The sequence below is a fragment of the Eptatretus burgeri genome, chromosome 13 (genome assembly GCF_056783735.1).
Source record: "Eptatretus burgeri isolate ZD-2024b chromosome 13, Ebu_testis_v1, whole genome shotgun sequence".
Taxonomy (NCBI): domain Eukaryota; kingdom Metazoa; phylum Chordata; class Myxini; order Myxiniformes; family Myxinidae; genus Eptatretus; species Eptatretus burgeri.
The window spans coordinates 5,323,503-5,338,574 of record NC_140973.1 but is presented as its reverse complement, the minus strand read 5'-3'; the positions used below and the strand labels follow the sequence as shown (position 1 = coordinate 5,338,574).

The 15,072-nt window shown below is 44.5% G+C and overlaps 1 protein-coding gene across 1 annotated transcript in view; it reads right to left on the bottom strand.

Annotated features, from left to right (window-relative positions):
• LOC147013712 (parathyroid hormone/parathyroid hormone-related peptide receptor-like) overlaps window positions 1-4,297 on the bottom strand; it is a 27,351-nt gene extending 23,054 nt beyond the window's left edge. Inside the window, exons 1-2 of the mRNA XM_085850863.1 lie at window positions 652-4,297; window positions 247-520 (exon numbers count right to left, since the gene is read on the bottom strand). The gene's annotated coding sequence lies outside the window, so the exon portion shown is untranslated. The remainder of the gene's footprint in view (window positions 1-246; window positions 521-651) is intronic.
• Window positions 4,298-15,072: the final 10,775 nt, after the last annotated feature.

Sequence of the window (15,072 nt, the reverse complement as noted above, 5' to 3'; positions counted from 1 at the left end):
CTGTCCTATAATTTGACGTGACCCCCAAAATACCCCGACAACTCAAAATGTCCACATTATTTTGATACAAATGCACGCACGGACACACACACACACACACACACACACACACACACACACACACACACACACACACACACACACACACACACACACACACACACACACACACACACACACACACACACAATTTTCAAGTCCATCCAGGTGTGACCGCATTAACATCACCTATACACGTTCTAGTACCTCGAACGGTTGATGTAGACGTCGTTCTGACCACCACGTCCGCAACAACGACCGAAGGCACGAAGGATCGATCGGATAGCCCAGGCAAACAGGAGACAGTTTGAGGAGGTCAGTTTGCAGTCACTCCACTCGTTGGGAAGAAAATTGTGAGGGAGACGGATGTTGGTGGAAGGGGAGGGTTGGCGTGATGGTGTGAGAAGTGGGGAGTGTAGATTCAATCAGGCGAAGAGACGGCCGAGCAAATGGAATACAAAATTGAGGAAAGAGACAACGGCTGGAGAGGGAAGGAGGGAAGAGTACAGAGGAAATAAAACTGACGTTTTGGTTGCTTTTTTTCGTCATACAAAACATGGACACATGTGTTGAACTCACACGGTTCTATGTTATTTTGGTTCTTGGACCTACATAAAGATGAGGAAATTGGTTCTGACATTTTGGATCATTCCAGGTGACAGTGTTTGTATGCCTCATGTTTAAAAGCACAAATGACGGGAGATGATCCATCCATCCATCCATTGGCACCATACTGTGTCCACAGCGTTGGTGCTACCGAAGCAGTCTCCTGGGCTATTGGGCACAATCCTGGAAGGGTCGCCACTCCGACGGAGGATACCCGAATGGCTCAATCATCTCAGCAAGCTGGTACTCACTTTGCCGACCTCGGAAGGATGACAGAAATGAACCCTGATCACAAATAAGGATAAACACAATTTTATCGCCTTTTGTTTTTTTTAATGAAAATTTTTCAATTTTGTTCTATCGCTGAGCGTTTCGCAGTTAATTCCAGAGATAATCGTTTATAAACATCATTTTATTCCTTTATTGCAATATCATTTGGAGGGTTCACAGGATAGACTCAAGGTGTGGAGACTCCTCTGAGTTGTCTAGCTTTGTTTTGAATCTCGACAGGACCATAAACTCTCATCCTGGTGTTCAACAGGCAACAGGCAATGAAACATTGTGCTACTTTCTTAAAACAGTTAACATAATACTCAAAACTGAAGCAGAGTTTGCAGAATAACACATTTATTTTGCAAATTGCTCTCATGCTTTCAAAATCTAAAATATGTCAGAAAATGAAATATGTACATCAAAACAATCTCAAAATATCAAATATATGTCACAAAATGAAATACGTACATCAAAACAATCTCAAAATATGAAATATTGTTGTGGGGCCGAGTTTCGGTGGCGAGCACGACCGCTAGGTGGAGCAGTAGAGTCGGCTCCACCGAACACCCGGAATTTATAGGTCGTCACCCCGGATAACTCCGGAGCCGACGGGTACCTTATCGGACCGAAGATCGCCAATAGGTCGACCGTGTGGGATAGGGTCGATTGCCAATTTCAATTTACCTAAATACCCACGTCGTCCAAACTACCGGGGAAATTCATCCTCGGCGGAGCTCGAGCGGAACGAGCCGTTACCGTGCTCGAACCGTGCATAACCCGAGCGGATGGTTACCAAGGTCCATCGGTCAAAATGCACAATTTGCCGCTTCCCAATTTCCCAACATGCACCGTGCTAAACCAATGAAAGAAAACACAGAAATGAGCTGAAACATTAAACAGAATGGAGATTTATTTATAATGGGAGGGGGTGGGGGGGGGGAAGGGAACACACAAAGAGCAGAGTTATCCGACTATAAGAAATGAAATGCAAATAATGTACAAGGCACTTAAACAATTGCTACTTATAGACTGGGCACACAGACACACACGCACACACCCAAAAGAAATGATGGCCGCGGCTTTTATTTGGCCCTTCAGCTCGAGAGAGAAGGTGAGCCAAAGGGGAGAACTTGTCTCGCACCTCTCCGCCTCATGCGGTTTTCGATGATCCGGTTCAGCAGGACTCGAACCCGCAACACAATGCAATGATGGATGCCAGACGAGACGACCAGGCGACGAGGCTGACAAGGCGATCAGGCGACGAGGTTGACAAGGCGACCAGGCGACCAGGCGACGCGGCCTTTTTTTTGCCAGACAGAATGCCCCGAACACTTATTCACCCCTTCTCCAGATGGGGGGGGGGGGAGCCGCCTCCTCGGACCCGCTCTCGGTCACTGGGCGGTTTTGGCACGCAATTGCGCTCGTCGCCCCCATGATTGGCCGAAAGGGGCGCCAAGTCCACTGATTGGACCGGGGTGGGGGGAGGGGTGTGGCGGCCGTCACGGCGGACTACTCCTCAAACAGGGAGAGTAACATTGTCCTGCGTTGTGGCGCTCATTGGCCGACTGATGGCAACGTTGCTCGCATCCCCCTGATTGGTCGAGAGCTGCCTCAAGGTCCCTCCTTGAACTCCGCCCACTGCGGGTGCTATGACATCGGGTTGAGGAAGCAAGGTGAAGGAGTGTTGTTGTTATTACAAGTGTAAAATACATATTGATAAAATAACTTCGCAGCGCATGCACACTTAATTCCCATTAGACATAGGGGAAAGGGAGCTATCTATCCACATTGACTTATTAAAATAACTGAGCTATGGGGACCTGAATGTTGAGTGCTCATGGCTTCCAGATTCGCAACCATATATGTCACAAAATGAAATACGTACATCAAAACAATCTCAAAATATGAAATATATGTCACAAAATGAAATACGTACATCAAAACAATCTCAAAATATCAAATATATGTCACAAAATGAAATACGTACATCAAAACAATCTCAAAATATGAAATATATGTCACAAAATGAAATACGTACATCAAAACAATCTCAAAATATGAAATATATGTCACAAAATGAAATACGTACATCAAAACAATCTCGAAGTATCAAATATATGTCACAAAATGAAATACGTATATCAAATACGTACATCAAAACAATCTCAAAATATGAAATATATGTCACAAAATGAAATACGTACATCAAAACAATCTCAAAATATGAAATATATGTCACAAAATGAAATAAATACATCAAATATGTACACAAAACAATCTCAAAATATCAAATATATGTCACAAAATGAAATAAATACATCAAATAAGTTCATCAAAACAATCTCAAAATATGAAATACATGTCACAAAATGAAATACGTACATCAAAACAATCTCGAAATATCAAATATATGTCACAAAATGAAATAAATACATCAAATACGTACATCAAAATAATTTCAAATTATCAAATATATTCCACAAAATGAAATAAATACATCAAATACGTACATCAAAACAATCTCAAAATATGAAATACTAGTAGTAATGCCCGGCATTGCTCGGTCTAGCAATAAAGCCTGGTGTTGCCCGGGCTTTCTTGCAAATTTCCTGAATAGCTGTTAGGGGTTAGTGGTTAGCGGTTAGGGTTAGGGTTAGCGGTTAAGGTTAGGGTTGCAGTTAGGGTTAGGGTTAGTGGTTAGGGTTAGCAGTTAGGGTTAGGGTTAGCGGTTAGGGTTAGCTGTTAGGGTTAGGGTTAGGGTTAGGGTTAGGGTTAGGGTTACCTGTTCGGGTTTGGGTTAGTGTTAGGGTAGCTAACCCTAACCCTAACCCTAACACTAACCCAAACCCTAACCCTAACCCTAACAGCTTGGCGTAGCGGAGGTAAACAGTGCCCGGGGCAAAGTGGAAATTTGCGTCCCCCGTTGGCCTTAAACTTGAGTGGATTTGAATGGAAAATCCCATAAGGGATATCGATTTATCGATTTTTACGAATATCGAGTGTTATAGAAAAAATGTCTAGCCAATGACCTAAGTTGGACCAAAAGCCATAATCGTACCGAATTTGAATGGAATCCGTTGGAGTTTGTGAAAATGCATCAAAACGAATTTTGAGGGGCCTCTTAAGGAAGACAATAATATCATTAGTATATGTGCCAAATCTTGTTTCATTTCATGCAGTAACAAAAATCTGATGGTGGAACAAAGAAAGGGGCGTGCCGAAATATTAATATAGATATGTCACAAAATGAAATAAATGCATGAAATACATACATCAAAACAATCTCAAATTATCAAATATATGTCACAAAATGAAATAAATACATCAAATAAGTTCATCAAAACAATCTCAAAATATGAAATATATGTCACAAAATGAAATACGTACATCAAATACGTACATCAAAACAATCTCAAAATATGAAATATATGTCACAAAATGAAATAAATACATCAAATAAGTTCATCAAAACAATCTCGAAATATCAAATATATGTCACAAAATGAAATAAATACATCAAATACATACATCAAAACAATCCCAAACTAGAACGGGCACTCAGTAGAGCGCATACCTTCGCCAATGCTACATTGCCCCCCCCCCCCCAGAAACCATTGATTGTGAGGATATTTAATCAAATATTGCGAGGATATCTAATCAAATCAAATAATCCCATACCACAACTGCCATCTCATATGTGTTATGATGGATTAAAAACATTAAATTTCCTGCTGTTTGACACTGATTCACGTACATTGTACAATTTCTGTATGAACTCCCTGACCTTTTTGGGTGTTGGTGTCAAGTCAATCTGATGACAACTGGTCACATTATAAGATATTATTTTCTGGCATTTTAGGGGCATTTAGCACACACGAGTTTCTGATTTTCTAAATAAGTTATTTATTGTGAACAAACAAACATTCATTGTACAAAAATGACGATTTTGACCTTTTAATGACCTCGACCTTGGCCTTTGTACTCTTAATTTTGTAATTGGTATTAGAGTGTGGGGAACAGAACAGTCAACATTTTGGTGTTGGTTTCATGCAAATCGGATAAGAATTGACCGTGTTATGACTAAAACCGCACATTTTGCAATGTGGTGACCCCCCCTGACCATTGACTCCCAACCGCTAATAAGGGTTATTACGTCATTGTCATGTCACATATCACAAGATGGGGCATTGAATTCTGAACATTTTGGCATTAGTTGCACGCAAATTGGATACAAATTGACCGCGCTATGGTAAAAAGACGATTTTGACCTTTTCATGACCTTGACCTTGACCTTTGACCTGATCGCTCCAAAAATCTAATCAAATGGTCCTCGGATAATAACCAATCATCCCACCAAATTTGCTGTGATTCATTTCAATACTTTTGGAGTTATGCGAATAACAAACAAACAAACAAACACACAAATTCACAAATAAATAAATAAATACACAGCGATCAAAACATAACCTTCGCAACAAAGTTTACGAAGGTAAATATCAAATATATGTCACAAAATGAAATACATACATCAAAACAATCTCGAAATATCAAATATATGTCACAAAATGAAATAAATACATCAAATACGTACATCAAAACAATCTCAAAATATTGTTACGAATTTGGAAGCTTACTGCACTCAACATTCAGGTCCCTATAGAATAGTTATATCGGTCAGTGTGTGTTTATAGTTAGGGCCCCCTACCTGTGTCTCACGCGAATTACATGTGTGCGCTGCGGAGATTCGTTTACAACAAACCTCCTTCACTTCATTTCACACACCGACGCCATCGCCCAAGTCCGTTCGGCCACGTACATGGGCGGAGATTTCCATCGCCTCAGACCAGGACTCCGCCCAGGAAGGCAGGGGCGTGCCCCTTGTCCAATCTCGCCACAGAGAGTGACTTTCCCATGGCACCCGGCCAATGAGATTGAGATGGCCACATAGAGCGACTTTCCCACGATGCCCCATCCAATGAGGGTGGAGAGCACCTCAAATGGCGATTTGCTCACCCCGGAGGAAAAAGGAATATAAGGAATGCCATACTGAGAGCTTTTTGGAACGATTCAAAGGGTCGTGGTCGTGGTGGTCAGGGTCGTGGTCGTCGTCATGGTGGTCATCATCATCGTGTTGCGGGTTCAAGTCCCACTGAGCTGGATCATCGTCACCTCTGATCTTCTCCTTGGCCTTGGTCGATTGGTGCGTGGCCAGTTGGAGAGCACGGTACCTGGTGCTTGGAGCGGAATCATGTTGCGGGTTCGAGTCCCACCGAGCCGGATCGTCGAAGACCACACGAGGTGGACAGATCCAAGCACAGGCTCTGGTCTCCAGCTCACCTGTCCTCGAGCTGGAGGCCTTCAATAAAGACCCGATGGGTCCATTTCTCTGTGTGTGTGTCTGTGTGTGGGCCCGTCTTTAAGAAGCAACTGTATAAGTGCTTTTGCTTGTACATTGACTGCATTTCTTATAGTCGGATAACTCTGCTCTTGTGTGTTCCCTTCCCCCTATTGTTAATAAATATCCCTTTTGTTGAATGTATCTGCTCGTTTCTGTGTTTCTATAATTGGTTTGCCGCACTGCGAACGGGAAATAGGAGGCTTCATTGTTGCCGTAATCGTGCAATCGGCCCGGCAGGATTCTAGTACTTTCCCCTCGGGGTACGGCTCGGACCCAGCTCGGTAACGACCCGGATCGCGCAGATCCTGCCGAGGTTGAATTTCCCTGGTAGTTTGGATGACGTGGGTATTTAGGTAAATTGAAATTGGCAATCGACCCTATCCCACGCGGTCGACCTATTGGCGATCTCCGGTCAGATAAGGGACCCGTCGGCTCCGGAGTTATCCGGGGTGACGACCTATAAATTCCGGGTGTTTAGTGGAGCCGACTCTACTGCTCCATCTCGTGGTCGTGCTCGCCGCCGAAACTCGGCCCCACAACAATATCAAATATATGTCACAAAATGAAACAAATACATCAAAACAATCTGAAAATATCAAATCTATGTCACAAATTAAATAAGTACATCAAAAAAAATCAAATATATGTCACAAAATGAAATCTTCAACTGCTCCAAATGCTTCAACCTTCTCATCACAAATACCACAATGCTTCACCCACGTCACCACAACCGCTACAAAATTCTGCGATCAAGGTCAGCACCCCTGGCAGTCACCACTGTCCTTTGAGGATATTGGGGAACAATGAACATTACCAACCATAGTGGATGCTTGTGTTGGAACATATTGGCATGCAGGACAAAGTACAAGTTTGCGCTGAGGTCCCTTCAATATCGTCTGGATAGTCGTGACACTCCGGTAAAGAGCAACCGTCATTTGGTGCCCAGCACACGCTCACGGCTGGAAAGCGCTCCCAGAAACCTTCACCCCATGTTAATTGTGGAGCTCCATCACGTGACCAAGTTTGGCGGTGAATGAGGCCATTTTCATCTTCGGAGCCTCACAGGGACAGGGCTATTTCTCAAGAAAGCGTCTGCACACCAATGAAGGTGCTGGGGACCGCCTGCAGAGAGTTTTGATCCAAATTCGGATTCCTCCTTCACCCAGCATCTATAAAATAGCTGTGTAAGGATCATTAGAGAGTGAGCCATGGAGAGAGTCCACCACAGTTAGTCTTCTGCAGTCAGTGTCTGCCACAGTCTTCTGCAGAGGTCTCACAGTCTTCTTCTGGGTGTGAGGTGACTGTTTCTTCTGAGTGCAGAGGGAAGTCCTGGCCTAATCATGACGCAAGCAGAATGGCAAAGCAGAGCGCTGAGTGGGCGGAACGCAAGACGAATCATAGACTTCAGCATTTACACTTACAGACTTTCTCACACGCCATTATAAGCGATCCTCTCACACGTTTTGTCTCTCCCATCTTCTGTCTCATCTGCTGTGGACGTACAAGAGCTAAAACAGCAAACTACAGATAAGCACCTCTTCATTTTTCCTTCTCTGCACCCCACCTGCGTTTCATTGCATCTCATTTTGCACCTCCTCATTCACGTACCATAAACACCCCCAGTTTTCTTCCCTCCTCCCCCCCCAAAGGGACTGGGTTTGTACTAGTCCGTTGGCCGCACCAGGTTCCCACAAAGGTCATTTACACCTTGTACTTTCTCTTATCTTACTAGCTATTCTAATTTCATCGGTAGTGTGTGTTTGATGGCGTTTGCAATGTTTGCACAACATAAGATTGTAGAAATTTGTGTCGGGTTAGCTCTGCACTGTCTTTTTTTGGAAATAATTGCATTTCTTTTGTTGCACCTCATGAATCCTTGCTTTCCCCTGCTGTACATATTGCTGTGTAATAAAGCTCTTTATTGTTCACATGCCCTTTCCTCGCCTTAATAATAAATTGCTTATGTTATAAATGTACCCAGCTCGTTCTGTCTTTTCCTCCGTTGGTCCAGCATGGTCCACACACAGGTTAGCTGAGAAGTTCTTCCCCACTAATTTGCTCTTATTAGCCGGTGCATACTTGGCAGCGCTGCTTGGCTGCACCTGATATGGTAAGTCAACACAAGTACGCATTGAGGGCACGAAACTCACTTAGTATGGTCAATCCACCGAAAATGGTAACATGCGAAGTCGTGTAATCCTGCCAGGATTGGCAGTACCAATCGGCATTCGTGGTTGCTTCGCAACCTGCCAGTGAGCAGAGGTATCTGTGCCTGGCCGCCTAAGGACCGGGTGTTCGAGAGGAATCCGAGAGCTTCCCCTCGTGATTGAACTCAAACCCCGGATCTGTAACAATATCAAGTATGTCACAAAATGTCGTTGTGGTTGGACCATCGTTGCGTCCAAATCATTATTGATGGCAAAAGAAGGCTGCAAAGGCCATTTGTCCATTGTGCGCCCTCCAGGCCAGAGGGGTGTTTGATGTGGATTCGGTGGTCGCCGCAAGCTAAGAAGCCTGGACCCCAAACCCATCAAAGGTGGGAACGAAAGACCGATGCCAAGCACTGGGGCTGGAGACTTTGGAACAGTACAAGTCCAGACAGCACCCACCTGGTCAAGTCACCCCTTCCGCAAATGTATAAAAATGTAAATCCAAAGGTAAAGTACCGTATAAGTACATGCATCGTGAGAGAATGTGTAGCCTTTGTTACGCAACACTTATTTTTTCTAATTTTTCTAGCATGGGAACAGGAACTGTAAAACTTGTAACATGGGTCAGAATATGGGGAATTGGTTGCATGATAAATGGGCCCTGTGAATTTGGAGACAGTCTCAGGAGAGGCTGAAAGGAGAGGTTGGGGGGAAGTCGTGTGGTTTTAGACCACTGTGGATAACGAAGCACTGACACAGAGGGTAAAACTACTGCAGTTATATTGTAGTATTCTGCTTCACTAAGTGTGTACTGTATTCATGTGGGTAGATATGCATTGCGAGTGTTTAGTTAGAGATCATATATGTGCCTTTTCTGATTTCACATGCTTTTCTGCAAACCATTTCCCACATAACTTATCACATCTGCTCCCTCCACTAAAGCACCATGCTCGCCAGCCCACGGTTCACAAATCCTTGGTGCAAATGCTATTCAAAGCCACCCCAAACCGGTTTGGTGGACACCGGGAACCCCGCATACCGCAAGATGGCTCGATCCATCATTTTGATAGAGACAGCACGCCAAAAGCACCAGAGCCAATCCCCAGGAGCTAGCAGAGGTCGGAGTACCAGCGCAGCTATCAGGTACGGGGATAAGGATATTTCATGGACGCAACTCCTCCTGCTGACCAGCCAGCCTGGAGCCTCTTGCGGTCTCTCACAGTTCACATTCTCGTCTGATTGGTTTTCATCCCTGCCTTGTCTTTATTCACCTTTCCTTCTCGTCCTCCTTCTGCCCTTCCACCTCCTTTTGCTTCTTTATTCACTTCTCTCATTCTCACGCTGTATTTATTCTTCACACATTCAACACCTCTTGTTTCTTTATACCTGTGCATTGAGCCCTGCTCATCACGCTGTGCCATGTGGTCAGATCATTGACCCCCGCTTCGCCTCGTACACCCCCCACCGAAACCACGGTCGAGTTCGCGCTGTGGACCATTCTAACGGGACGGACGGAGAAGGCAGCGCATAAGCGATGGCGAGGAGGGGTCGAGAGAGCAGAGCGCGAGGGGTCTGGATCAGTGTGACCACTCCTCATTTTCATAAATTCCAAGGTGAGCCAATGAAAAAAGCCAAGAATTCACAAGGTTTCGGAAAAGCGATGATAATAGAAAACCTATACGCCAAGAAAACCCATAGAAAACCAAGACGCCAAGGTGAACAACGAATAGCCAAGATCTTGTGAAAAAAATCAGGAGTGGTCACACTGGTCTGGATACCAAGACCTGCAGTCAGAACTATTGATGGCGCCAGCTCAACCAGGCCGGCACAAAGTGTGAAGGGGCATGGCACATGATCCCAGCTTTCTTTTACTCTCCTACTGGCTTAACCCTTCTCGCTGTGTCTGTCTCTGTCTCTGTCTGTCTCTGTCTGTCTGTCTCTGTCTGTCTGTCTCTGTCTGTCTGTCTCTGTCTGTCTCTCTCTGTCTGTCTCTCTCTGTCTCTCTCTCTCTGTCTGTCTCTCTCTGTCTGTCTCTCTCTGTCTCTCTCTCTCTCTCTCTCTCTCTCTCTCTCTCTCTCTCTCTCTCTCTCTCTCTCTCTCTCTCTCTCTCTCTCTCTCTCTCTCTCTCTCTCTCTCTCTCTCTCACTCTCTCTTCTCCCCCGGATGCATGCGGCACCAGCTACTGCAGGGTTGTTAAGTCACTGTTAAGGTTGCGAGGGCGGATATGTCGAGTCGGAGTAACGGGAGTGTGATACGTGTTGTAGATAATTGCTTTTATTGACCTGTTTGCTCTTTGGTAAGTACTAGAAACGGTTATGTAACCAGTGGTCCTGCTCCGCCATCTAATTATGATTGGTTACGTGATTGTCGGCATGGTACCCGCTCATACTCGGGCTTTTTCGTGTGATTACATGACTTTTGGTGCTGGATCCAGCGGGGAGTTGTGGGGCGACTGGCGATCATGCTCCCTGAAGACACGACCTGTCTCTTTCAGCCACTCTGTCATGGCCGAGTCTCGCCAGCTGGACTGGGATCAATCTCGTTACTCTACGCTGAATCCTCTTGATAGCAACGACGTCCTTCAATGTTTGATTCCCTCAAGGTCATTCATTCCTGAAAGTCTGAGTTTCATTGCTCTGACCATCTGAATGTCATTGCGGTTTGAGTGTGAGGGGTGTGGGGATGTCATCATATCAAACTTCAGTTTGAGTGTGTGGGGTGTGGGGATGTAATCATACCCATGTTAGGTTTGAGTGTGTGGGGTGTGGGGATGTAATCATACCCATGTTAGGTTTGAGTGTGTGGGGTGTGGGGATGTAATCATACCAAACTTCAGTTTGAGTGTGTGGGGTGCGGGGATTTCATCATACCAATTCGGTTTGAGTGTGTGGGATGCGGGGATGTCATCACACCAAACAATTAGGTTTGAGTGTGTGGGGTGCAGGGATGTAATCATACCCATGTTAGGTTTGAGTGTGTGGGGTGTGGGGATGTAATCATACAAAAGTTAGGTTTGAGTGTGTGAGGTGTGGGGATGTAAACATACCAAAGTTATGTTTGAGTGTGTGGGGTGTGGTGATGTAATCATACCAAAGTTAGGTTTGAGTGTGTGGGGTGTGGGGATGTAATCATGCAAAAGTTTTGTTTGAGTGTGTGGGGTGTGGTGATGTAATCATACCAAAGTTATGTTTGAGTGTGTGGGGTGTGGTGATGTAATCATACCAAAGTTATGTTTGAGTGTGTGGGGATGTAATCATACCAAAGTTAGGTTTGAGTGTATGGGGTGTGGGAATGTAATCATACCAAAGTTTGGTTTGAGTGTGTGGGGTGTGGGGATGTAATCATACCAAAGTTATGTTTGAGTGGGTGGGGATGTAATCATACCAAAGTTTGGTTTGAGTGTGTGGGGATGTAATCATACCAAATTTTGGTTTGAGTGTGTGGGGTGTGGGGATGTAATCATACCAAAGTTTGGTTTGAGTGTGTGGGGATGTAATCATACCAAATTTTGGTTTGAGTGTGTGGGGTGTGGGGATGTAATCTTACCAAAGTTATGTTTGAGTGTGTGGGGATGTAATCATACCAAAGTTATGTTTGAGTGGGTGGGGATGTAATCATACCAAAGTTTGGTTTGAGTGTGTGGGGATGTAATCATACCAAATTTTGGTTTGAGTGTGTGGGGTGTGGGGATGTAATCATACCAAAGTTTGGTTTGAGTGTGTGGGGATGTAATCATACCAAATTTTGGTTTGAGTGTGTGGGGTGTGGGGATGTAATCTTACCAAAGTTATGTTTGAGTGTGTGGGGATGTAATCATACCAAAGATTGGTTTGAGTGTGTGGGATGTGGGGATGTAATCATACCAAAGTTTGGTTTGAGTGTGTGGGGTGTGGGGATGTAATCATACCAAAGTTATGTTTGAGTGTGTGGGGTGTGGGGATGTAATCATACAAAAGTTAGGTTTGAGTGTGCGGGGTGTGGGGATGTAAACATACCAAAGTTATGTTTGAGTGTGTGGGGTGTGGTGATGTAATCATACCAAAGTTAGGTTTGAGTGTGTGGGGTGTGGGGATGTAATCATGCAAAAGTTTTGTTTGAGTGTGTGGGGTGTGGTGATGTAATCATACCAAAATTATGTTTGAGTGTGTGGCGATGTAATCATCACAAAGTTAGGTTTGAGTGTATGGGGTGTGGTAATGTAATGATACCAAAGTTTGGTTTGAGTCTCTCGTGTGTGGGTTGAGGAGATGTAATCATACCAAAGTTATGTTTGAGTGCGGGGGCATGTAATCATACCAAAGTTTTTTGTGAGTCTGTGGGGATCTAATCATACCAAATTTTGGTTTGAGTGTATGGAGTGTGGGGATGTAATCATACCAAAGTTTGGTTTGAGTGTGTGGGGATGTAATCATACCAAATTTTGGTTTGAGTGTGTGGGGTGTGGGGATGTAATCTTACCAAAGTTACGTTTGAGTGTGTGCGGATGTATTCATACCAAAGTTTGGTTTGAGTGCGTGGGATGTGGGGATGTAATCATACCAAAGTTTGGTTTGAGTGTGTGGGGTGTGAGGGTGTAATCATACCAAAGCTTGGTTTGAGTGTGTGGGGTGTGGGGATGTAATCATGCCAAAGTTAGGTTTGAGTGTGTGGGGTGTGGGGATGTAATCATACCAAAGTTATGTTTGAGTGTGTGGGGTGTGGGGATGTAATCATACAAAAGTTATGTTTGAGTGTGTGGGGTGTGGGGATGTAATCATACCAAAGTTAGGTTTGAGTGTTTGGGGTGTGGTGATGTAATCATACCAAAGTTTGGTTTCAGTTTGTGTGGTGTGGGGATGTAATCATACAAAAGTTATGTTTGAGTGTGTGGGGATGTAATCATACAAAAATTATGTTTGAGTGTGTGGGGATGTAATCATACCAAAGTTTGGTTTGAGTGTGTGGGGTGTGGGGATGTAATCATACCAAAGTTATGTTTGAGTGTGTGGGGTGTGGGGATGTCAGCATACAAACAATTAGGTTTGAGTGTGTGGGGTGCTGGGATGTCAGCATACCAAACAATTGGGTTTGAGTGTGTGGGGTGCGGGGATCTCAGCATACCAAACAATTAGGTTTGAGTGTGTGGGGTGTGGGGATGTCAGCATACCAAACAATTTGGTTTGAGTGTGTAGGGTGTGGGGATGTCAGCATACCAAACAATTAGGTTTGAGTGTGTGGGGTGTGGGGATGTCATCATACCAAACATAGTTTTGAGTGTGTGGGGTGTGGGGATGTCATCACACCAAACACTTAGGTTTGAGTGTGTGGGGATGTAATCATACCAAACTTAGGTTTGAGTGTGTGGGGATGTAATCATACCAAACTAAGGTTTGAGTGTGTGGGGTGCGTGGATGTCATCATACCAAACAATTAGGTTTGAGTGTGTGGGGTGCGGGGATGTCATCATACCAAAGTTATGTTTGAGTGTGTGGGGATGTAATCATACAAAAGTTATGTTTGAGTGTGTGGGGATGTAATCATACCAAAGTTTGGTTTGAGTGTGTGGGGTCTGGGGATGTAAACATACCAAACATAGGTTGGAGTGTGTGGGGTGTGAGGATGTAATCATACTAAATTTAGGTTTAAGTGTGTGGGGATGTAATCATACCAAACATAGGTTTGAGTGTGTGGGGTCTGGGGATGTAATCATACCAAAGTTATGTTTGAGTGTGTGGGGATGTAATCATACCAAAGTTATGTTTGAGTGTGTGGGGTGTGGGGATGTAATCATATCAAACTTCAGCAACACAAAGCGGCGAATAAAATTCGTTTGTTTTCACGTTTTCTGTAATGACCTTCAGTTGGTGTGTTCGTGTTTAAAGTAATAACTGTAAAAGGTTATGCGTACCGGTTTGTGTGTTGAGCGTACCGGTTTGTGTTGAACGTACCGGTTTGTGTGTTGTACGTACCGGTTTGTGTGTTGTACGTACCGGTTTGTGTGTTATGCGTACCGGTTTGTGTGTTGAGCGTACCGGTTTGTGTGTTGAGCGTACCGGTTTGTGTGTTATGCGTACCGGTTTGTGTGTTGAACGTACCGGTTTGTGTGTTGAGCGTACCGGTTTGTGTGTTGAGCGTACCGGTTTGTGTGTTATGCGTACCGGTTTGTGTGTTGAGCGATACCGGTTTGTGTGTTGAGCGTACCGGTTTGTGTGTTGAGCGTACGGTTTGTGTGTTGAGCGTACCGGTTTGTGTGTTGTACGTACCGGTTTGTGTGTTGTACGTACCGGTTTGTGTGTTATGCGTACCGGTTTGTGTGTTGAGCGTACCGGTTTGTGTGTTGAGCGTACCGGTTTGTGTGTTATGCGTACCGGTTTGTGTGTTGTATGTACCGGTTTGTGTGTTATGCGTACCGGTTTGTGTGTTGAGCGTTCGGTTTGTGTGTTATGCGTACCGGTTTGTGTGTTGAGCGTGGCGGTTTGTGTGTTGAATGTACCGGTTTGTGTGTTGAGCGTACCGGTTTGTGTGTTGAGCGTGGCGGTTTGTGTGTTGTACGTACCGGTTTGTGTGTTATGCGATACCCGGTTTGTGTGTTATGCGTACGGTTTGTGTGTTGAGCGTACCGGTTTG